The sequence below is a fragment of the Somniosus microcephalus genome, chromosome 8 (genome assembly GCF_052327205.1).
Source record: "Somniosus microcephalus isolate GS21.2 chromosome 8, FLI_Smic_1.0, whole genome shotgun sequence".
NCBI lineage: Eukaryota > Metazoa > Chordata > Chondrichthyes > Squaliformes > Somniosidae > Somniosus > Somniosus microcephalus.
Genome location: NC_140994.1, coordinates 46,619,333 through 46,645,215, shown reverse-complemented (window position 1 = coordinate 46,645,215; position 25,883 = coordinate 46,619,333). Strand labels below are relative to the sequence as shown.

General features: G+C 45.8%; 1 protein-coding gene across 1 annotated transcript in view; it reads right to left on the bottom strand.

The window, feature by feature from the left end:
- The window catches only part of ptprea (protein tyrosine phosphatase receptor type Ea), a 355,733-nt gene that overhangs the window by 270,449 nt on the left and 59,401 nt on the right, over positions 1 to 25,883 (bottom strand). Inside the window, exon 2 of the mRNA XM_085994684.1 lies at positions 12,838 to 12,907. The gene's annotated coding sequence lies outside the window, so the exon portion shown is untranslated. The remainder of the gene's footprint in view (positions 1 to 12,837; positions 12,908 to 25,883) is intronic.

Sequence of the window (25,883 nt, the reverse complement as noted above, 5' to 3'; positions counted from 1 at the left end):
CAGTAGGTCAAAGGGAACAATACACCTCTCTTGTTTTAGGTCTATTATACAGTGGAAAACAGCCAGTAGATCAGCCAGAGTTAACCTTTAAAATAACAGTGCTTTCTATAGATCCAATGAGTGACAGTTTTTGGGGGTGAGCTCAGAACAGTAGGATATTTTTTCATGGAATTACTTTCAACCACTGACCAGATATCACATTGCCATTAGCACTCTTCTGCATTCAAATTTCATTAAAAAAAAGCTACAAGTAAATTCACTAAACAAACCACAAAATAAAATGCACAGCAACAACGAACTTTAACAAGCTCAAAATAAAAACAATGATCCTGAATTTCCTCAGGACCTGGGTTCTGGTTGGAGATGGGAAAAGGAGTGGGGGGGTAAAATAGGCACAAGTGGCCCGGTAGTTGAGTAAAATCAGACAGAACCTGGAAATGCCGGGTCCTTCCCCAGAAGAGATTCGGCAGTGAGTTTCCAATGGGACTGGGGTGGGGGGGGGGGGGGTAATGGGCAGAAGTTCCATGCATCCCATACAAATCCCCCAACATTAGTAGGGTGGGGGGGGGAGGGGGGAGGTTGGTTTCGCCCACCAGAATTCCCATGGCTCCAACCTCCTTTCCACCCAGTGACCTGGGTCGAAGTACCTCAGAAATGACTCCTGATATTTCCCCCCCCCCCCAATCAGCCCTCTAACCAAGAGGGGCAATGACCGGGAGAGCTGGATCCTTGTTGGGTCAAGGGGGCAGGGAGGGGAGCAGTATGTCAGTGGCACCGTCATGCAGTCATCCAAGGCCAAATCTTCCACATCGCTCGAATGGATGTTCAAGATGCGTTTATACTGGCACAGATGCCCGCCGAAAATACTTAAATCAAATGACCTCGCTCTGACCTCAGATACATCAGTGAGGTCAGAAGCGGAGATCACCAGTGGAGCTGGGGATTTGAGGACACATTTCTCTCACTTTATTTCTATCTGATGACCCACAGTTCACAATGCCAGAGATTCACATAATCACAACATACAGCAGCCATATTGCTCCTGTAAGATGCACATCAATAGGTAGACTCAACATTTCTTTGTGAATCTCACTGGCTACAAGAGACACTGTAGCTAGGTTCATGCATTGGTGAAATACAGTATCACACCAGGACCTGTATGGTATCCTCTCTATAATGGAGATCAGATACCTTTTCTTGCCTAGAATACGAGTCACCAATCTGCTATACTTTTTTTTATTTGTTCATGGGATGTGGGCATCGCTGGCAAGGCCAGCATTTATTGCCCATCCCTAATTGCCCTTGAGATGGTGGTGGTAAGCCGCCACCTTGAACCGCTGCAGTCCATGTGGTGAAGGTACTCCCACAGTGCTGTTAGGGAGGGAGTTCAAGGATTTTGACCCAGCGACAATGAAGGAACAGCGATATATTTCCAAGTCAGGATGGTGTGTGACTTGGAGGGGAACTTGGGGGTGGTGGTGTTCCCATGCACCTGCTGCCCTTGTCCTTCTAGGTGGTAGAGGTCACGGGTTTGGGAGGGGCTGCCAAAGAAGCCTTGGTGAGTTGCTGCAGTGCATCTTGTAGATGGTACACACTGCAGCCACGGTACGCCGGTGGTGGAGGGAGTGAATGTTTAATGTGGTGGATGGGGTGCCAATCAAGCGGGCTATTTTGTCTTGGATGGTGTCGAGTTTCTTGAGTGTTGTTGGAGCTGTACTCATCCAGGCAAGTGGAGAGTATTCCATCACACTCCTGAAACAGCTTGGTTAGAGGCGCAGCCAGTTCTGGAGCACGTCTTCAGCACGATAGCCGGAATTTTGTCAGGGCCCATAGCCTTTGCTGTATTCAGTGCGCTCAGCAGTTTCTTGATATCACGTGGAGTGAATCGAATTGGCTGAAGGCTGGCTTCTGTGGTGGTGGGGACGTCAGGAGGAGGCCGATATGAATCATCCACTCGGCACTTCTGGCTGAAGATGGCTGCAAATGCTTCAGCTTTGTCTTTTGCACTCACGTGCTGGGCTCCACCATCATTGAAGATAGGGATATTCATGGAGTCTCCTCCTCCCGTTAGTTGTTTAATGGTCCACCACCATTCACGACTGGATGTGGCAGGACTGCAGAGCTTTGATCGGATCTGTTGATTGTGGGATCGCTTAGCCCTGTCAATAGCATGCTGCTTCCACTTTTTAGCATGCATGTAGTCCTGTGTTGCAGCTTCCCCAGGTTGGCACCACATTTTTAGGTCCACCTGGTGCTGCTCCTGGCATGCTCTTCTACACTTCTTATTGTAGGATGAACAAAATGTAATATATTATTTCATTTAAGAAAATTAATTCACTTTCAACAGTGTGTTGAAGAAATTGAAATGAAATATCAGTGAACATCAGTTAGAGAAAAAACAGCTCTGTGAGTTCTGTTATCAACAATGCAGTTAGTGTCTTCCCACCAACCCCCTACCTAAGAGCCTGTTAACGCATGCTTCCAAATAGGAATCAGCAAGTCGACGCCTCCTTCAACTGCCAACTTGCAGTGTAGGAGTAACATACAATCGTACTTTTTGTTTGTGCATAAAGTATTCTTTTATGTATGAAGTACTTGGTATCAATGCAAAATAAAATGGCTTTAACAAGAATTGTTTTTATGAAAGTTTGTTTTTGTCATTGCATTGTCTTCTATTTTCGAATCATCAGCTGGGCAGTGCCACACGTTGGGCTCAATTTTGCCAGCGCTCAGTGGGCGGCTTCAGAGGCGGGTCCACTGTAAAAATGGCAGTGATTGACAGCGGGATGGATGTCCGCTCTGAACCCGCCTCCTTGTTAATTTCCCAAGTGCCGGCTCTGCCTGTGGTTTGCAGACCCGGCACGAAGCGGCAGGTCAGGCAATTGAGATACTTAAGAAGCTACTTAAAGGTATTTAAGCAGCATTTTGCCAGGTCCTAACGATTTTTCCATGTTTTTTACGAGGTTCCCGGCACTCGGGGCTCACGTCAGGTAAGTGTCGGGTTCTCAATGACTTTCCATTGCTGTGAATAGTTGACAGCTGCAAAAGTGGTATAAAAGCTACCATTTCACAGCTGTTCAATTTCCAATCTTAGACGCTGGAGCCTTCAGGATTTGGAATACACTTTTCAGCTTTATGGAGGTTTGAAGTGTTTGGAGCAAACTCTCTATCCAGTGTCACCTCCTTGGAGCAACCTCTCTCACCATTGCCAGATCGCTTCTGTCATCGCAACTTCAGCTGCCATCTATTCCATCAGCATCGGTGCCCTTGAAAAAATCTCACCTTGGTCCTCAGAATCCCACCACAATCAGCCCCAATACCAACATCACCAGGCACACCAGCATCACCACCAACCTTCTCCGCAATCACCTGATGCTGCACAGGACACAGGGCATCAGCACCTGACCACATTGCTGCCCGGGAGGCCAGGGATGGCCTCACCATGGCCAGATTTACTTCACATGATGCTGTACACACTGGCTGCCACATGATGCGCCAGGTTGGCATCACCCCACACCAACACCACAAAGCATTCCTACAATGCCCAAGCCATTCCTTTCACACTCATCACCATTGAGGGGGGGGGTACCGTTATGTCTCACCATTTATTGCAACTCACTAAGCCACTTTCAAAGGTGTACACAGATCTGTTCAATAGGGCAAAGTGTTGAAAATAAAGATTTCAATGTTTGACAACACATTAACAGAAACTTTACATGAACATTGGCTAAAACACCCAAGTGCCTACCCTTGTGTGTTGTTAGTTGGTATGATTGGACTAGGATGAGGGTGAGTGAGAGGGGTGGCTAGTGAGATGGGGAAGTGATAATGTAGATAGAGAGGGATGGGTGGAGGTGCAAGGTAAGTTGGTGTGAGTAAGGATGTGCAGGAGTAGGGTAGGGAAGGTAGAGTAATGGGGGTGTGATGAGTGGCACAGCAGGATGAGGCTAAGTGTGGCTTTGTACTAACGTTTCGTGATCTACTGAGATCATTGAAAGGTTTGCGCCACTGCAGCCTGGTCCTCCTGACGACCTACCTGCTTGTGTCCTCCTGTGCAATGTGCAACTATGCTGCGTGATCTCCTGGGGAGGTCTCTTCCACCCATTGGAAGGGAAGAGAACCTCCCTGCATGCTGTGACTCCCTCCATAAGCATATGCAGGGAATCATGGGAGAGCCTGGGTGCAGCAGTGCACTTTTGTGCAGTGCTCATCAGTGTTTGCAGCACCTCAATGCTGTAGAACACTGACAGCCCAACTGTCAAAATGATTGTGGAGATGGTCCCTTTAAGGAAACCGGCTGATGACGCATCACCAAATGACGTCATCAGACCCGCTTCCTATTAATTGGCCGGGAACCTCACAGGGCGGGCTTAACAAGCCCCATCATTGGAAAATCTTGCTGGGATCGAGACAGATGCGGGGTCCCCACACCCCACGGACGTCGCACGCCCCGGACCCTCCGAGGTTGGAAAAATCCAGCCCATTGTCACATCTGTTTTTCCTCAAAAGATAGATGATGCTATAAAAGCAGTACCAGAGTGCAGTGTTTAGAAGAGGTGTACTCTTGATTTTTTTCAATTAGGAAAGAAATGATTATATTGTCCCAGCCTGCTATTCAAATAATAAACATGGGAAATAAATAACCTCGAGCGGTATTCCTTTTATATTTTATGCTAGTTTTAAAGGACTATCATTCAGATAGTCAGATGTTATTGTATACACATTACACATGCATGCTTATTTGTTGAATTAATTAGGGATATATTTAGTGAAATATTCAGTACTTGGAGAATGAGGACCACTGTCTATTTGAATGAAATTATAGTCAGCAGTCTAGTAGTGTGAGCACATATTTTGCAAGTATACTCAAAGTGGAATTACAGTAGTAGTGACAAAGGGGACATGTTGGGACAATGCTAGTGGTATACTGGGAAAATGGTGGAGGTTTTTCCAGGCCAGCGCAGTATGTTGCTGAGCATAAAGGAGAAGTGCACCAAAGAGAGGAGCCCTGTAAAAAAGGACCACAAGTTTGCAGGAATAAAAAGATATTGTGAATGGGGCCAGGTTGTAGCCAGCTCAGGGAGTAGAGACTCAAACAGTATGTTAGAACAAAAGCAGGTCCTTCTCAGAAGACCAATTTAAACTAAGAGAGGTGTTGAAACAGGAAGAAAGATTGAGTGCGACTGAGGCAAGCAAAGAATTTAGAACAAAAACACTTGAGAAAAGTACAGAATTTAAAAGCACAAACAGAAAAGCACAATCCAGCACGGAGATAAAGTAAAAGTTATGGAACGAAATATCCGGAGTAGAAAAATGAAAAAGAGGTGTAAGACAAAGAAACAGGAAGTAACTCAATAAGATGGACACTACTCCCCTCTCAAAGGAAAAGTGAGAACCGAGAAGTATCATAAAAGTTTCTGTCGGATAATGGTAGGCTTACAGCACTACATGTTCTGAACTAAGAACATAAGAAATAGGAGTAGGAGTCAGCCATACGGCCCCTCGAGCCTGCTCCGCCATGCAATAAGATCATGGCTGATCTTTGACCTCAACAGCAGTTTCCCACCCAAACCCCATATCTCCTGATTCCCCGAGAGTCCAAAAATCTATCGATCTCAGCCTTGAATATACTCAATGACTAAGCGTCCACAGCCTTCTGGGATAGAGTATTCCAAAGATTCACAACACTCTAAGTGAAGAAATTTCTCCTCATTTCAGTCATAAATGGCCAACCCCTTATCCCGAGACTGTGGGGGAGAAATTCAGTATCGCCACATTTGAGGCGTTATATTCGAGCGGGCGCAAAATTTAGCGCCCAGCGCAAATTATCACCACCTACAACTAAATTGACCTGCTTCGCCCCAGGAGGTGCTTGGAGCGCTAAAGCAGGCGCTGCACGACTGTCCTAAGGCGCTAAGCCGGAGAAGCGAGGCGCTACCACCGAGGGCGGGCGCAGCGCAGGTGCGGCCAGTTAGTGATTGCACGCAGACACGCTGGCGCCGGTCAGCTCTTAAAGGGGAGGGTCGATCTTGGATTGCAGCCACACCCTGCACATTGGAGCCCTAATTCTCAGCCTGGACAGACCTGCTGCCACATTCTAATGCCTAGGACCATGGAGAGCGCCAGGGAGCGAGTGCAGCGGTTCAGTGAGGGGCCCCTGCAGGTTCTGGTTGGCGCGGTGGAGCACAGGCGATCTATCCTGTTTCCGGACAGTGGCAGGAGGCCGCTGCCCACTGACTATCGCAAAGCTTGGAGGGAGGTGGCTCACAGAGTGACCTCCAGCAGCATGGTGCCTAGGACCCCTGTGCAATGCAGGAAGAAGTTCAACGACCTCACTCGGGTCGTCAGGGTGAGTACCCTTTTCAGAATCCTCTTCATTCCTGCATGTCGATCTCACTTTATGGCCAAAGGGTCCTGAAAGCCCCAATGCCCAGCCCTCATCCAACACCTATGGGCCTTTCATGAAACTCACATGCACATTCAGCAATTTACACACTGTAAGGGCTATTCGACCATGGGAGGCAGTGCAGCCAAGATCAGGGCTTCACACTGTACTCAGACCCCGTCCTTTCTCTTGCAGGGCAAGCTGGCCCATAACAGGAGGCAGCAGCAACGGACCGGGGGAGGCCGGCCTCACCTTCAAGACCTCAGCGATCTGGAGCAGCGAGTCCAGCGCATTATGGTAGGCGAGATGATTGGCCCCGTCGCCACTGGAGATGCCGACCCCGTTCTGGACAGCAATGGTAAGGTCATCAACTTTTTGACCTCTCTCTTTCCATTTGTGCCTCACAGCAGCATCCTTTGCCACTATTGAACCAATACAGTGCATTGCAGCACTCATGCCTCCCTCGCTGCCACCCTGTCCTCACGCTAAAGCAACTCTTGTACCTCCCTGCTTTCAGATGCTGATTCGCCAGGTGAGGAGGCAGGCCCTCAAGCTGCCACTGTGAGTGATTCTGAAGGCGAGGAGGAAGAGGAAGCCAGACCATCAGTGCCACCCTCAGCCGAGGCAGCCCATGCCCATAATGGGGACACGTCTTCCCTGGAAGGGGGAAGGGTCTGAGGAGGGTGAAGCTCTGGGGCCCAGCGGGCTGCAGCAATGCGTGGGGGGGGGGGTGGTAGGGAAGCTCGGCGGCCTTCTCCCCGGAGGGAGAGTCTGGCCTCCAGTCCTGCCTCAGTGAGCGCAGAAGAGGTGCGGCTCCTCGCTGAAATGGGCGCCCAGGCAAAGCAGAGGCACACTGAGCTCCGGGGCCCAGCAGGCTGCAGCAACGCGCGGGGGGGGTGGGGGGGTGGTGGTAGGGAAGCTCGGCGGCCTTCTCCCCGGAGGGAGAGTCTGGCCTCCAGTCCTGCATCAGTGAGCGCAGAAGAGGTGCGGCTCCTCGCTGAAATGGGCACCCAGGCAGAGCAGAGGCACACTGAGCTCATGGCTGCAGTGGCAAGGATGCCCAAATCCATTGAGTCACTGGTAAGGAGTGTCCAAGACTTCAGCGCAGCACAGGCAAGGAGTCTGCAGGACTTCGGTGCAGCACTGGCAAGGAGTCTGCAGGAGTTCGGTGCAGCACAGGCAGCTTCCACGCAACTGCTTAGTTATGCAATGCAGTCAGCGGCTGGTCTGATACAGACGCAGATTGAGGCCACACGAGCACTGACTGCTGCCACCCTCGCTGGATCGGGCACGAATCGCCGGGGCCCTCGCCGCACCGCAGCAGGCCAGCAGTCTGTGCTTCAGCAGATTGCCCCGCATGCTGCAGTGCTGCCCCGTGGGAGTGCCAGTGTGTCGTCTGACCAGGGAGTGTCTGTCCTCCGTCAGGATGGCAGCATTCCTGCTGCCAACACTGTCACTTCTCCACTGCAGCTGCCACCACCCGTAGGACAGACTGCTGCTGCCCATGCAGAGTTGTGGTGTGGAGATGCCGGAGTTGGACTGGGGTGGACAAATGTAAGAAGTCACACGACACCAGGTTATAGTCCAACAGCTTTATTTGAAATCACAAGCTTTCGGAGCGCTGCCCCAAGAAGGAGCAGCGCTCCGAAAGCTTGTGATTTCAAATAAAGCTGTTGGACTATAACCTGGTGTCGTGTGACTTCTTACATTCATGCAGAGTTGGAGCAGTCAGCAGCCGGGCCCTCCAGGCCCAGAGCTTGTCCAGCCCGTCCTTCAAGGGCATCTGCCGACTCAGTTTCTGACACTCAGCAGCCTTCCCCCAGCCTTGCTGCAGCCACTGGGGTCCCATTGCGGAGGAGCTGCAGGGTGGGAAGGGGCCAATCTCGCAAGCGAAGCAGATCACCCTCGAAGGGCAAAAAGTAGGAGGTGTGGCAAAATGCTGTTAAATGTTTTACTGAAGGCCGAAGATTGTGGTCATTTTTTGTTTACTCTTTTGTTCATTGTCTCCAGGTTGTGAGAGCCAGTTATGTGTCTGACTGCTTTTTTTTGGGTTTCTCTCTATTACTTTGTCATGCGGGAAGGGCACACAGTTTGTTAAATAAAGAAGTGTCTTTATTCAGATTGTGCATGTTTGCTCTTTGAACTATTTGTTGCCTTGACCGGCTCAGGGGTTGCAGAACGGTTCCATTCATGTTCTTTCAATGGCACAAGCCATTCCCTCAGAGGGGGCCTAGAACCGACTTGCAATAAGCCGCTGACGGACGGCCCTTGCACTTTGTGCCTCCCTCCCGTCTTGGTGCTCCTCCTCCTCCTCCTCTGCTGGTGCTCCAATGTCTGGTGGCAGTGGCTGAGTCCTGAGGATTGCCAGGTTATGCAGCATGCAGCACACAAAAATGAAATGGGAGACTCGCTCAGGTGAGTACTGAAGGGCTCCCCCAAAATGGTCCAGACAGCGGAACCATTGCTTTAGCACGCCGATTGTGTGCTCAATGATGTTCCTGGTTGCTTGATGGCTCTCATTGTATCGTTCTTCAGCAGGGGTGCTGGGCGCACGGAGCGGGGTCATCAGCCAGGTGCACAGAGGATAGCCCTTGTCCCCGAGAAGCCAGCCTCCTGGGTGAGCCGGGGCTTCGAAAAGGTCTGCCACAGAAGTCTAGCATAGGCTGAAGGCGTCATGGCTGCTGCCTGGAAAGCGGGCATTGACAGCTAGTATCAGCTGTCTGTGGTCACACACCAGCTGGACGTTCAACTAATGGAACCCCTTAGATTCTGAGAGGGCTTGACAGGGTAGATGCTGAGAAGCAGTTTCCCCTGGCATTCTCTTGAGGCGCCCGCAAAGCCACATGCGTGCAGTAAATGGCGCCCTGGACCATGGAGAAGCCCGCTATTCTTGCAAATCCCATTGCGCGCTCTTGCTGCTTGTCCAGGGTCATGGGGAAGGAAATGTACTGACGTCTCCTTTTAAAGAGGGCATTCGTGACTTGGCAGATGCAGCAATGCACCGCGAACTGGGAGACATTGGCAATGTCCCCAGTAGCGGATTGGAAGCAGCCGGTGGCATAGAAGCTGAGAGCCACTGTCACCTTCACTGCCACTGACAGAGACGTCCTGCTCCTCAGTTGAGGCTGCAGATCTGGCTGATGCAGGTGGCAGAGCTCAGTGACCACCTCCCTGCTGAATCGAAGCCTCCGAAAACACTGCTCCTCAGACATGTTGAGGTAGGAGAACTGTTGGCGGAATACACTGGGAGGGTAAGACCTCCTGTGCCGACACCTGTTGGCCCTCTTCCGTCTGGCCATGATTGGCACTCTCTCTCGGCGTCTCTGAGCCCTCTCAATGCAATGAAGAAACCCAACGTTTCCACCCATTGCAGCCCCCATAGTATGTGGTCATTCAAGGTTATGCCAGTGAAAAATCAAATCAACTACAAAGTTCTGGGCCGAAGCCAGAAGTACCTCTGCGAGTGCTGACTCAATGCAGAAAGCTCTCTCCCTTTGTCTCTCTGCAAATCTCTCTCTCTCTCTCTCTCACAGAAGGAGTGGTCCAAAAATGGCTACCACAAAGAAGCCAGGAAGAGCCCCCTTTAAATAGCGCCCCCCCCCCCCAGCCCCACAGCGACTGGGAACCGTTCCAGTCAACCAGTCGCTGGGAGCGCCAGGCGGAAAGGAGGGGTACGCCACTGAAGTTCCGATTTGGGGTGCCCAAGGGCGTTGCACCATGAAATGATGTCAGGATCTGCACGCGCAGCTGAGCGGGCATTGCGGTTTTGCGCCACCGCTAAATGTCCGCTCAATTTCGCGAGAGGCGCAGGTCTCACCGCGCCCGGGCGCTAGCCGCTTCGCGCCCCACTTATCGCCCTCTTAAGACGCTAATGGGTGGCGCTAACAACTGAATTTCTCCCCCTATGTCCCCTAGTTCTAGACTCTCCAGCCAGGGGAAACTGCTTCTCAGCATCTACCCTGTCAAGCCCTCTCAGAATCTTATATGTTTCAATGAGATCACCTCTCATTCTTCTAAACTCCAGAGAATATAGGCCCATTCTACACAATCTCTCCTCATAGGACAGCCCTCTCATCCCAGGAATCAACCTAGTGAACCCGAAGGGCTAAAGTGACAAATTGAACTAAAATTTAAAACTGTACTCCAGTAGAAATTGAGTTGTTGGCATCATGTTTGGCTAGTTAAAAGAAAAGAATCTCCAAAACTGTAGGGCGGACAAGAAGATCTAAAATAATAATTTTAAATGGCTATAAAGAAAAAAAGAGATGAGGTATGACAGGAAGTTACAGAAAGTAAATGACTGCATTTCAATTTTTTGAAAAAGACGTTTGAACTATTTTAATCCCTGAAAATTATAATTACCATAATTACTGCTTAAATAAACTTTCTCATTCAATTTGAGCTTATCAGCAAGTCTGTCGAATCATCATTAGGAACAGTATTGAGGAGTATTTGGCATTGTTTCCGCTTGCTAGGCCATAAGTGTCTCACATGAAGTCAGGAATGAGAGTTATGAAGTAGATGTTGCCCCTCAATCTTATACCACAGGCACTGTTGCTGTCAACTGATAATCCCGTTTAGCTCAGAGTGCTCGCGGAGGAAGCCATTGCCCCACATTACTTCCATTTTAAATGCTTGGCTATAGTTATTTTGAGAAAGCAAAGGTTGAAAGCACAATAGCACAAAACCAGAACCAGAACCACGTTTCTCAAGTTATTGGAGCTGCTTCTCCAACTGCATTTTGTGTCGATATTTATATAATGTAATTGCCATTTCTTTATCAGGAATGTAAAAGTGACAATTCATGTTGCATTGTATCATTTGAATATTATAGTTACTGCTTAATATAACTACTAGCATCATAATGTCCCAGACTTTATCCTAAGAGGAAATAGCAGGTAAGTCTTGGGGCCATCCATGTACATTTCTTTTTCCCTAGGAAGGCTAGGTGCGACAAGCATTTTTGCCTATGAAGAAATATTTATTGAATTCTTTCCAATTGGTCACAGTACACACAGGGTTAAAATTTGTTGCAGCTAGCTGTAAAAATACACATCCGAGACTACCTGATATGCACACCTCAGGATGAGGGCGTGAGAGATTGCTGCCATTGTCTTTGGTTAGGGACCTGTCTTGTAGATCATTCAAGGTGTTTGGAACTGTTAAATGCAGAGGTATATTTATCTGTATTTAAAACATTGCTGTAAATATTGAACAGGGATTTCCACTTTGGTAGAAAGCCAGGCTGAAGTTGGTGTGGCTTTGTGCCCATTTAACTTGGCCACCGCTGATCCCGTCAGATTTTCTGGGGTCAGCATAATCATCATCATTTTGTCAGGTTCCCAGGGGGATTCCCACCTCGGAGACAGCAGTGGAAAGTGGCTGCTTGTAGGCCACAGACGTCTGGAACAGAGCAGAGCTGCCTCTCAGGTAGCTGATGCGAAGAGTTAGCATTTAAGAAACTTTAAAATTTGCAGGATTGCACTCCTGAAGGGGACCTTTTCATGTTTAAATCCCCTCTCGCACACTGGACACCAGGAGCAAGCTGACTCTTCTCATCAGCTACCCCACTATCTGGTGCCTTCCTGCCTATCACTCAAATTCAAACTGGGCAGTACATGTACCACCTGAGTCACTGGGAATGCATTCATTTGCCCCATGAATGTCGTTAAGCAAAATTTATGTAGTACTGAGTTATAATTAGATTTTTTTTTAATCTAACCATTTTGCCCACAAAAATTGATCATGAATTCTAAATTTTGCATTTACACTGGGCAGTTAGTAAGCAGCCAGCATCTTGGTTCAAACATTCCAACGATCATTCACTTAGAGGCACAACTCGCTCTTTTGTTACTTAGGGGGCGATTTTCTGACGTCGGAGGAGGCGGGTTTGGAGGCGGGAAAGGCGGGAAAATCAAAAACAATGAGGGCAGGTTCGGAACCCGCTTCCACCTCCCCTCCAGTGAGAAAATCGCCCCCTTAGTCATTTGACTAACAATAACCTGTCTCACAACAACAACAACTTGCATTTATGTAGTGCCTTTAATGTAGAAAAAAGTCCCAAGGTACTTCTCAGATGTGAAATTTGAAAAGAACCAGTGTACTAATCTCATCATTATTCATAGATACATGGAACTCTAGTAGCTACTGGGAGTCCTATCAGGGTACATTAGTGCCTAAATAACAGGGGCGCACACGTTCTGGGATCTCAAAGCCATTTAATTACAGGTTCTCCATGGAACAGCCTAAGAAAGTTGAAGAAAAAACTCTGATCACAGAAGTGGTAATTTATTTCTTAATCTGTACTATTTCCAAGCAAATGGAAAGTGGAGTTTCCTCATTCTTTGCCCATACCCAATCGTGTCTTGGTCTTTCATATGCTGAAGTTGAAACTCCTAGTTAAATTTGACAAAACTGCTCAACATAAAAACATATTTTTGAACACCACTCACCTCATCCGTTTCCATCATTCTTTCTTCTGCTTGTTCCCCTTTCTCATCTGCATTGATCTTCTTAATTAATCTATGTGCAGAAATTTTTGTAAGATTATATTTCTGGATGTCAGCATGGAAAATGACTAAGATTAAAAATACCAGAATTATTGATGTGCGTTGGTATATAGGGATTAGCAGCCAAACTAAGCCTGAGCTTTGCAGTGCAATAGAGGATTGTGTAGACACTTCATCTGGCATCAAACCAGTATTATATCATTCATTCACTATCCTCTGTAAACAAATCAATTCTGTAATAGCACAATAAGTAAACAGAAAATAGATTTAACTTTCCACAGTTTTAACTCCAAAATCACATAACTTGAGGTATAAACAAGATACACAAATGGATTCCATGTTTAAACCTCTCCACTGCTTCACCTCTCTCTTCTCTTAAAAATAAATACTTGAAGGGGAACAATTTGTAGGGCTATGGGGAAAGGGCATGGGAGTGGGTCTAATTGGATAGCTGTTTCAAAGAGCTAGCGCAGGCACAATGGGCCAAATGGTCTCCGTCTGTACTGTATCATTCTATGAAAAGCTCCTTAGCCCTCCTAATCACACCTTTACTGGCTTGGCATCTGCTTTCCATCTTCGCATTGGTGAAGCCTTGGAACCTTATGTTAAAGTCGCTATATAAATGGAAGTTGTTGCTATTGGTTCAATGGTTTATGCAAAGAAACACAAGAGTCTGGCTTTGCATAAATTATGTTGTGTTTATATGACACGACTGCTTCAAACAAAGTGGTTCTGTAATAGTCTCGGCTTCTGCTGTTGTGGGGCAGACTGCACAGCAGCAACAGTAACAGACAAGCAACTCGCATGCATAAGCTGTTTGAAAGTCAGAATTCACTACTTTATGTCTTAATGTTCCCTGATGGGTGCAAGAGGGTTGTACAGGCCTGCAATAGGAAAGTTGCATCACTGGTCACTTGTCTGTGTGGGTAGCTTGAGCACTCATCTGTTGCTAGAAGACAACAGCCAGTTCTGCTGACGGCAGCATTTTGCAATGCTGCTTATATCCAGGGAAAGCACCTATTTAAGTGGTCTCAACACCTCCAGAAGAAGTACCAATGCCTCACTGACTTTACAGCATCACTGCCATCAAAGTTGACAGGACCCTTTGAGCTCCTAAGTTGTACACTTAGTATTTCTGAATGATTTGCAATTAGAAAGATAACCAATGGCTCAGTGCATCTGGAATCTATTGATTTTTTATTCTATTTTTAAATACTTTCTCATACAGCTGAAAATGCTAATAAAGCAGGTAAAATGTTGATTCACACAAGGACAAGGAAATGCAGTGGAAATAATTCACTGGCTCATGGCGATGAGACAGGAATCTGTATTTGGAGTGAGAGAGGGAAGCACTGTTTAAAACCCAAACAAAAAGATCCAGCGTGTAAATTAAAAGCTTTTACACAGATATTGGCGATCTGCAAACCATGGACTGCTGAATGCAGCCATTTGGCTGCTTAGTCAACAGTCTCGAATGATTCTATGGTGCAGCTTTCAAGTAGGTGCAATCTATAGCTGGTGTGTGCAGTATATTCAGTTCAGGAAAATTCAAGGACTGTGTCACTGGCAAAGGTGTTGAGTTTAACAGATGGTGGCCAGGCTGTCAAAAGCAACACTTCAGCTGTTAGACTGACTATGAGTGTCTGCCTTATTGTTGAAGAAAGTAACACTTATTCTCTTTATTGAATTTTCAGCTGTTTACACAGAGATATGTTCTTGTGAAGCCATTTCACACAACAGTTGCACCGGTGCTTGTGGGAGGGGTATGTTGATTTATTAGTTCCTTGCCATGGCTGTGCTGTGCCTAGAGTTGCACCAACACTTGCTTCAGGAATGGGGTAATTCATTTGTTCAGCAGTGCCATGGGATACAGAGAATTCTACCTGTAGAAGATACTACAATTAAGAAATGATGAGGTTAATTCTTTTCATTCATATTGATCCATAGTGCAAGACATTACTACAGTTATATCAGAGAATGGCCACTTGGGCAAGATGCCATGCATGAGCAGCATGGTCGCCAGGAGCAAGCGGAAGCCAAGCACAAGCAATGCAAGGAGCACACGTCAACCCAAGCACCACACCCACCCACCCCTTCAACCACTGTCTGCCCCACCTGTGACAGAGACTGTGGATCCCACACTGGACCCATCAGTCACCTGCGAACACATTTTTAATGTGGAAGCAAGTCATTCTCATTTCCGAGGGACTGCCTAAGAAGAGAAGCATGGCCAGGAGAGAAAAGGAAAACACAAAAAAAAACTCAAATTAGTCTCTGATCATTTAACTGAACTGGTGAAGGTGGTCATGTAGTGTTCATTAGTGTCTTGCTGTCTTCTGTTCTGTTGCCCTCTGCTTTCACAAACTAGTTACAAGCAGTGACAAGAGCCATTCCATATCACAGTGCTGCATTTGAGCTCAAGGATATTATTTTAAATAGAAACAATTTACCACATAAAACAGTTAGCAAATTTTAGGGCATCGGTTTTTCTGAATATTCAAATTGTGTTAGTCAAATGAAGCTTGTTTATTTTTTGAAGATCTATTTTTTGCATTCAAGAGCACCAAGTGATTCACTGCTTCAATCATGCTAACCCAAGCATTATACATCAGCACTGAAAACACCAAGAGGATCAAAACAAAAGCTCAATATCAATGAATACAGCTTTTTGTGCTTGACATTCATTAAAATGACATCACCCTCCCTTTTCATCTACAATTTACCAGAAGCTGAAAGAAGAGCGGTACCTTCATACACCAAACAGAACAGAGACTGTTAGAAGTTTGTTGCGGATTGTGTTAAATCCATTGTCTGCATCTACACCTGTCACAACAGAAGTACTATATTCAAAATCCTTTACAGGGGACAAGGGTATGGTTGGTATTCTAGCTCCAATGCTGGGTTTTTTTTTTGCTAGTATTAGAAATGCAAAAGCAGTTCTTGTGAAGAAGTGGCATGTTGTGCTGAGGTAAGAGGGAAGGCTGAGAAGAGACAAACCAATCCAGTTACAAACCACTCCAAATACACAGTTCTGCAACAACACGTCACACACTTTATAATGTCAACCCTTCTTATAGTTCTTTAACAAAAGAAAAGTTTAATCACAGCTGCAAAATAATGGTTACATTAACAACATTTTCCGCCATTAACAAAAAGGTGGTTTTCCTGGTATAACACTATTTTACTAGTGCTCTAACTCACTACCATGGAGTTTTAGGGTCTACATCTCTAATTCCCCAAGTAGTGAGTCCCTGGTCATGGTTATGCTGCTTGGGAAAGACAGTGAAAACCACACTTCAGTTGGGAGCGCAGAGAAGACATCTTGAATGATTCTCCCTTAGCAGCCAGGTCAGGCATAGCATTGGCAGGAACTTAATGCAGGCTTCCTGCATGTATACTCTATTTGATTGGGGTATCATTGTCACTGTCATTTAGCTGTTTCCTTCAACATAGTAGCGTCGTAAAATTGGAATTTGTCAGTTATTATTATCTTTGGAATAAAAATTGCATATTAAACTTACAGGGGGTGATTTTTCCCAGAAACTGTAGGTGCTAAAGAGCCTCCGAGGTGGCCAAGGTGGGGTTGTAAGTTGAAACGCCAGTTTAGCCCACATTTAGCACAAGACGCCATCTGGTAAAGGAGTTGAAGCTTGCACTAGGAACGGCCACCCATAGGATCATTAAGGGGCTGATTGCCACTTAAATTGCCTGTTAGCACTCATTAAGGAGGCTGCACGGCATTTTGGTGGCTAGCTTGACCGAATGCCTTCTCCGAACAGCAACCAGCTGATTGGGAGTAAACCAGTCGTTGCTGAGGATTTCGAGTGCTACTTAAAGGTACATCACCTTTTACTGTTCACTTGCTGCTGGAGGTTTGAAGAGGACTTTTGAAACACATCAGGAGACTTTCTGAGACACTTTGTCAAGACTTCACCTACATTGTATCAACATTTATTCTGGAAATTCTCTGAGGACTTCACATAAAAAGATTGAGTACGGTGCTACTCTACCTTATAGCAGTCACCAGGCGAAAGAGTGTGATTGGTCATTGGCATCTTGCTAGGTATCCCCCCCTTGGTCTGGAGGAGGAATGGGAGGACGTGAGGCCAGGCACAGCAGCAGCTGCAGGGCAGAGGGCGAGGTGGGCGCTTTTCCCCCTCCAGGTACAGGGCATCTCCCTCCTCCTCTGGATCTCCTCCACCAGGGCCTCCAGTGCTGCATCCAAGAACCTGTGCGCCCTCTCAGTCGGACCCTCAGCCAGCCTACTCCACACCTTCAGTGGAAGTGGGTGAGTAGAGCCCACATGTACTGCTCCATGAAAACTGTGTCTACATAAGAACATAAGACATAGGAGCAGGAGTAGGCCAATCGGCCCCTCGAGCCTGCTCCGCCATTCAATAAGGTCATGGCTGATCTGATCCTAACTGCCAATCCACTATCACAAAACCATCTCCTGCATCTAACAGAATTAGACACACGAAATAGGAGCAGGATCAGGCTACACGGCCCCTGGGCCCGCTCCGCTACCCACAGGGCCATGACCGATCCGAACCTAGACTCATGTCCAAATTCCTGCCCGCTCCCCGTAACCCTTAATTCCCTTTACTCCTAGGAAACTGTCTATTTCTGTTTTAAATTTATGTAATGATGTAGCTTCTACAGTTTTTTGGGGCAGCATATTCCATGGACCTACCACCCTCTGAGTGAAGTAGTTCCTCCTCATCTCAGTTTTGAAAGAGCAGCCCCTTATTCTAAGACTATGCCCCCTAGTTCTAGTTTCACCCATCATCGGGAACATCTTCCCCGCATCCACCCGATCCAACCCCTTCACAATCTTATATGTTTCAATAAGATCGCCTCTCATTCTTCTGAACTCCAATGAGTAGAGTCCCAATCTACTCAACCTCTCCTCATATGTCCATCCCCTCATCCCCGGGATTAACCGAGTGAACCTTCTTTGTACTGACTCGAGAGCAAGTATGTCCTTTCTTAAGTATGGACACCAAAACTGTACGCAGTATTCCAGGTGCGGTCTCACCAATACCTTGTACAACTGAAGCAATACCTCCCTATTTTTATATTCTATCCCCCTAGCAATGAAAGCCAACATTCCATTGGCATTCTTAATCACTTGCTGCACCTGCATACTAACCTTTTGAGTTTCGTGCACCAGGACCCCCAGATCCCTTTGTACTTCAGTACTTTCCAGTTTCTTGCCATTAAGATAATAACTTGCTCTACGATTTTTCCTGCCAAAGTGCATAACCTCACACTTTCCAGTATTGTATTCCATCTGCCAAATCTCTGCCCACTTACTTAGCCTGTCTATGTCCCCTTGAAGGTTTTTTATGTCCTCCTCACTCACTACTTTCCCCCCCATCTTAGTACCATCTGCAAACTTTGATATGTTACACTCGGTCCCCTCCTCCAAATCGTTAATATAGATTGTAAAGAGTTGGGGACCCAGCACTGACCCCTGCAGAACACCACTAGTTACTGATTGCCAGTCTGAGAATGAACCATTTATCCCAACTCTCTGCCTTCTGTTAGATAGCCAATCCTCTATCCATGCCAGAATATTACCCCCAATCCCGTGATTTTTTATCTTAAGCAATAATCTTTTGTGTGGCACCTTGTCAAATGCCTTTTGGAAGTCTAAATACACTACGTCCACTGGTTCCCCTTTATCCACCCTATATGTTACTTCCTCAAAGAACTCCAGCAAATTTGTCAAACATGACTTACCCTTCATAAAACCATACTGACTTTGTCCTATTAAATGATGATTATCCAAATGTCCTGTTACTGTCTCCTTAATAATGGACTCCAAAATTTTACCTACCACAGATGTTAGGCTAACCGGTCTATAGTTTCCAGCCTTCTGTCTACTGCCCTTTTTAAATACTAATCAGTGTTTGAGTGCTAAACCTGCGGGTGAATTGGGTTGTTGTCACCTTATTTGTGAAATTGTTTCTTTTTTTGGGTAAAAAAAAAAAAAAAAAAAAACCTGCGGGTGTCTCTGTTTTAGCCCCTCTAGGCAAGTTCAGATTATGGTAATCAGCAATTAGGACCAAAATTGCAGGCTAAAACCAGACTTTCAAACAGGCGTGTCTTAGCACAGCACCCACTTAGCGCCTGTTTTCACCCTTTCACCAAAATAACCCCCACAATGTTTTATTTTATAGACCACAGGTTCGACCAATATAACAGGTTATAAGTGTTTAAATTGTGAGGCCCTGAATGTGAATGGGTTAAACACTAGCTTTTCAATTCCAGAACAGAGGTTCAAATCCAGACCAAGCTAAAGGGGTGACAGTCTCCTTCATCTCTTGGTAATAAGGGTGCAATGAGTTTGTGCAATCTCAATCAAGTTCTTAGTGGGCATAGCCTATAGCAAAAAAACTCTCCCTAATGCACCACTAATTAGTAAATCACACTCAGTGAAAGCACAGGATTGTTGGTGTGGGTAATGGAGGAAATGTAACACTTGCAGTATGGTGCTCCCTTTGGAGGTTGGAGCTGAAGCAAGTTGCTGGGCCAGAACAGAAGGAGCTAAATGCTTTATCTAGCTATACTTGGCCTAGCAGGACTTGATCGAGATTTCCCAGGATGAACACCCTCATCTTGATGAGGGCAACAAATGATTGAAGCAATTCTATTGGCACTTAAGTCTCTGTAATTATATTATGCTAACTCATACAGTATTCATTATTTTTTTTTGTGGTATATTATAGTTAGTGAAAATTGGGCCAAGAATTAATCCTAGTCTTCTGAGAATCACTGTCATTTGCTGATGTCTATTAGCATTGCAAAGCCTGGTAGTGTGTGGGGTTTGGTGAGTCTGAGTCAAGGGGCAATAGGCTATGTCGGACTGAGCTAGATGCAGGGCTTAGGAGCGACCGAGTAGAAGTATAATAAGGAAGTTGGTGGGTTCAGAGTGAAAGGCCACAAATAACCTACTGAATGCAGGATGAGGCTACATGGGCAGTGGGCACCAAGCAGTGAGCCACAGAATGGAGCAGAACAGTTGGAGTGGAAATCAAATGGAGCCATTAGCCTTTGGTCTGTTGCACATTTTTTTTCCACCTTGGGCCTTCGGATGTCAGCCCTAGGATGTTGTGCTCGAGTTGGATTGGACACTGGAGTTATGGGTTTTGGTACTGTCTGGTAGTGGAGGAGGGAGAAGATATCAAAAAACAATTGAAATGTGGAATGGGAAATTTGTGTGTTTTTAAAAAAAAAAAAAAATATTTTATTCAATTCTAAATTGTGTAGGTTTAGATGGTTTGAAAAAGACAAGGAATTGTCATATTCTGGGTGCGGTAGTGTGGTGGTTATGCTACTGGACTAGTAATCCAGAGACTGTGAGTTCAAATCTCAACATGACCATTTGAGAATTTGAATTCAGTTAAAGTCTGGAAATAAAAAGCTGGTATCAGCAAAAAAAGTGACCATGAAACTATCGATTGTTGTAAAAACAATAATCATGGAAAAAATTAACAGGCACTTGGAGAGGTTTAAGTTAATTAAGGAGAGCCAGCACAGATTTGTAAAAGGCAGATCATGTTTGACTAATATAAATGAATTCTTTAATGAAGTAACAGGGAGGATCGATGAAGGGAATGCAATGGATGTTGTCTATATGGCTTTTAAGAAAGCATTTGAAAAAGTACCATATAAAAGGCTGGTTAACAAAATTGAGGCTCATGGAATAGGTGGGTCAGTGGCAGCTTGGATAAGAATTGGCAGCTTGGATAAGAATTGGCTTAAGGACAGAAAACAGCGAGTCGTCGTAAATGGTTGTTTTTCAGACTGGAGGATGGTAGACAGTGGTGTTCCCCAAGGGTCAGTGCTTGGATCACTGCTTTTTTTTGATACATGTGTCTTGGATATTGGAATACAGAGCAAAATTTCAAAATTTGCCGATGATACCAAACTTGGAGGTGTGGCAAACCGTGAGGATGATACCAATTGACTGCAACAGGACATAGATAGGCTAGCAGAATGGGCAGACAAGTGGCAGATGGAATTTAATACAGAGAAGTGTGAGGTGATGCATTTTGGCAGAAGGGATAGGGAGAGGCAATACAGGCTTAATGGCACAGTTCTAAAGAGTGTGCAGGGACTGAGGGACCCGAGGGTTCATGTGCATAGATCTTTGAAGGTGGCCGAGCATGTTGAGAGTAGTTAGCAAAGCAAATGGGATCTTGGGCTTCATGCATAGAGGTATTGAGTACAAAATCAGGGAAGTTATGCTGAACCTTTATAAAGCGCTGGTTAGGTCACAACTAGAGTATTGCGTCCAGTTCTGGTCACCACACTTTAGGAAGGATGAGAGGGTGCAGAGGAGATTTACCAGAATGGTTCCATTAATGAGGGATTTTAGCCACAAGGTTCGGTTGGAGAAGCTGGGGTTGTTCTCCTTGGAGCAAAGGAGGTTGAGGGGAGATTTGATAGAGGTGTCCAAGATTATGATGGGTTTGGATAGGCTAGACAGGGAAAGGCTTTTCCCATTAGCTGATGGTACAAGGACTAGGGGACACAGATTTAAGGTTTTGGGCAAGAGATACAGGGGGACGTGAGGAAGAACTTTTTTACGCAGCGAGTGGTAATGACCTGGAACTCGCTGCCGTGAGGATGGTGGAAGCGGAGACAATCAATGATTTCAAAAAGAAATTGGATAGGCACTTGAGGGAAATAAACTTGCAGGGTTACGGGGATAGAGCGGGGGTATGGGACTGACTGGATTGCTCAACAGAAAGCCAGCATGGATACCTTGGGACGAATGGCCTCCTTCTGTGCCGTAATGACTCTAGGACTCTTTAAAAAAACAACTGCTTCACTGATGTCCGTTAGGGAAGGAAACCTGCTCTCTTTACCTGGACTGTTCTATAAGTCACTCCAGTCCCACACCAACCTGATTGATTCGCAAGCCGCTCAGTTGTAAGGAGGTGTACCACCACCACCTTCTCAGGGAAACACCAGCCTTGCCAGCAATACCCACATCCTGAGAACAATTTTTTTTGATTGTCATGCGGTTGTGTACTACAGAATTTTTTTTGGTTAAAATGTGATTGGTCATTTTTATTATTGAGCCAGATACTTCACAGATTGTTTTGGGATTTCAGTGTATCCTGGTAGTCTAGTTAAGGGGACTGCTTGAAAGGACAATAGCCTGTAGGTCTGTCAAGTTGATCACTGGTTTTAGTTGCTGATTCTGCAATTTGATTGATTGAAGGGAATCTTGAAGAAGGGTCAAACCCGAAACGTCAACTCAAATTTCTCTCCACAGATGTTGCCTGACCTGCTGAGTTTTTCCAGCATTTTCTGTTGTTATCTCTTAATGCAGTATTGGATGAACAATTGCTCCTGAAACCATGCTGCCCATTCTGCTGTCAATGCAGCATCAAATTAAGGGCCTGGAAGTGGTTATTATTACCTCCTCAGTGTCAAACATGGAGAGAAAATTACCTTAACTATAACCTGCTAAACAGAGATGGCTTCACTGTTTAAAATTATCTGGCAGATTCAATTACTTGTCATTTCTTCTCAAAATTGATGTAATATGGCTTACGAAACATTGCATATTTTAGATGTGCACAATAGCACTGAAATAGTCATCTGTTTATTACAATCATTTGATTAACAAATCTCCTCAAAAAGGACCTTTACACTCTGTAAATCGCAGAAATTATAATTGGATTGTTCTTTGTCGTTCTGATAAGCACCTCGAAATACTAATTACCGAAATGTATTCAAAATGTTATGGATGACCTGCTGAAGTGTTCATAATGATTGTGGTGGAGATGTTTATAAATGTGGTCATCTTAGATTTAAAGCTAAGCAATTAAACTAGTACTGGGGTCAAAAGGATTTTCCATCGGATAGAGGGAAGTGGGCAATGTAACGTGTACTCTCGCTCAGACCTTCCCACTACCAAACTGAGCTTACAGTGCATGCAGCTGTGATGTCTGAAAGTGCCTGGGTCCAGTTAACAGCAGGAATTTGCTGCTGCAGCCAAGCACTCAAGTTTAACAATATAAATAACAACTTTAGTTGAAGTGAAAGAATATCTTATCACATTTACAAAATGTGGCTGTGTATCCATTTGACCCAGCCCAAGATAAAATAGCTTAGTTTGGATCTTTAACGACAGAAATAGCACTAGATATCTGATTTTTCTTTCCTGCAGGTTGAACCAATTATTTGTGTTTGAAGGATTCATAACTCATGAAGGTAGACCATTTAAATATTTCATCACACTGCAAACTAAAAACAAATTCAAATTTGACCCAATATTGTTCCTGTAAAGGTCAAGGGTGGGACCAACAAGCAAAGGGAACCTTGGATGACAAGGGATATACAAAAATGCATTAGAAATAAAAGGGGGGCTTTTGGCAGTTACAAAAGACTAAAGACAGAAGAAGCCCTAGAGGAGTATAAAAAGTGCAGGGGCATACTTAAAAAAGAAATTAGGAGGGCGAGGAGGGGCCATGAAATAACACTGGCGAGCAAAATAAAGGAAAATCCTAAGATGTTTTATAAGTATATTAAGGGCAAGAGGATAACCAGGGAAAGGGTAGGGCCCATTAGGGACCAAAGTGGCAATCTGTGTGTAGAGCCAGAGGATGTAGGCGGGGTTTTAAATGAATTTTTTGCATCTGTGTTCACTATGGAGAAAGACGATGCAGACATAGAAATCGGGCAAGGGGACTGTGACATACTTGAACATATTAGCATCGAGGGGGAGGAGGTGCTAGCGGTTTTAGCAGGCCAAAAAGTGGATAAATCCCCAGGCCCGGACGAGATGTATCCCAGGCTGCTGTGGGAGGCAAGGGAGGAGATTGCAGGGGCTCTGACACTAATTTTCAGAACCTCTCTGGCCACAGGGGATGTACCAGAGGACTGGAGAACAGCTAACGTAGTACCATTATTCAAGAAGGGTAGCAGGGATAAACCAGGGAATTACAGGCCAGTGAGTGTAACATCTGTGGTGGGGAAATTATTGGAAAAAATTCTGAGGGACAAAATTAATCTCCACTTGGAGAGGCAAGGATTAATCGGGGATAGTCAGCATGGCTTTGTCAAGGGTAAATCATGTCTAACAAATCTGATCGAATTTTTCGAGGGGGTGACTTGTGGGGTGGATGAGGGAAATGCTGTGGATGTGGTTTACATGGACTTCAGTAAAGCTTTTGACAAAGTCCCGCATAGGAGACTGGTCAAGAAGGTAAGAGCCCATGGGATCCAGGGTGCCTTGGCGCGTTGGATCCTAAACTGGCTGAGTGGCAGGAGGCAGAGGGTGATGGTCGAAGGTTGCTTTTGTGACTGGAAGCCTGTGTCCAGTGGGGTACCTCAGGGATCGGTGCTGGGTCCCTTATTGTTTGTGATCTACATAAATGATTTGGATGAGAATGTAAAAAGTATGATCAGTAAGTTCGCAGATGACACGAAAATTGGTGGGGTGGTAAATTGCGAGGAGGAAAGCCTCCGGCTACAGGACGATATAAACGGGTTGGTCAGATGGGCGGAAAAGTGGCAAATGGAATTTAACCCTGAAAAGTGCGAGGTGATGCATTTTGGACGGACAAATAAGGCAAGGGAATACACAATGAGTGGTAGGACCCTAGGAAGTACAGAGGGTCAGAGGGACCTTGGTGTACATGTACATAGATCCCTGAAGGCAGCGGAGCAGGTAGATAAGGTGGTTAAAAAGGCATATGGGATACTTGCCTTCATTAGCCGAGGCATAGAATATAAGAGCAGGGAGGTTATGATGGAGCTGTACAAAACGCTGGTGAGGCCACAGCTGGAGTACTGTGTGCAGTTCTGGTCGCCTCACTATAGGAAGGATGTGATTGCTTTGGAGAGGGTGCAGAGAAGATTCACCAGGATGTTACCTGGGATGGAGCGCCTCAGCTATGAAGAGAGGCTGGACAGGCTGGAGTTGTTTTCCTTGGAGCAGAGAAGGCTGAGGGGGGACCTGATTGAGGTGTACAAAATGATGAGGGGCATAGATAGGGTAGATAAAGAGGAACTTTTCCCCTTAGTGGGGGGGTCAATAACAAGGGGGCATAGATTCAGGGTAAGGGGCAGGAGATTTAGAGGGTATTTGAGGAGGAACTTTTTCACCCAGAGGGTGGTTGGAATGTGGAACTCAATGCCTGAAAGGGTGGTGGAGGCAGGAACCCTCACAACATTCAAGAAGCATTTGGATGAGCACTTGAAATGCCATTGCATACAAGGCTATGGACCAAATGCTGGAAAATGGGATTAGACTGGACAGGGATGGATGGGCGGCGCAGACACGATGGGCCGAAGGGCCTCTTTCTGTGCTGTAAAACTCTATGACTCTATGATTGTGCCAATATCCTGCGATCACTATAGGTGATGTCTTTGATGTAACTAAACACATAATGCCCTTCTGTATTTTGTGCATATTTTGTGAATGAGTGAGCTGCCGGCATGGTACAAAAGATCAAAGCTCCTCCACAAGTCGACTTCATCCAGCTTGGGCGTGTTCACTGCTGAGAATTGTTCTGTCAAAATATTTACTAAAGCAGCAGGAATTTTAGTTTGAACTGAGCAGCAAGTGGAAGAGTGATTCTGCTGTCATTGTTATACTTTTTTTGCCAGTTTTCCTCACTTAACTCCCCCTCTGCCTAGAAATTCATCAGTGCATGCCTGTACTTCAGGAGCGAAATGGGCACCTAAGCATCCAATATGGCGGGCGGGGCGTACATTCATTACTCACCAAAAGTGCGCCGCCCACCACATTGGTAAAGGTAGATAAAGAGTCCAGGGCCCATGCCTGAAACAGGCGTTCAGCCTTTAGCATATGCTAATAGGAGGCCGAGCACCTGTTTGAGGCTCCTTTTGCAAATTGGGCTGCTCTGGTCTAAACCTGGTCTACATATGACCTTAAAGGGACCACAGGAGGCCGCCAAAAAGGTAAGCTTTTTAAAACAATACTTAATTGAATATGAAGC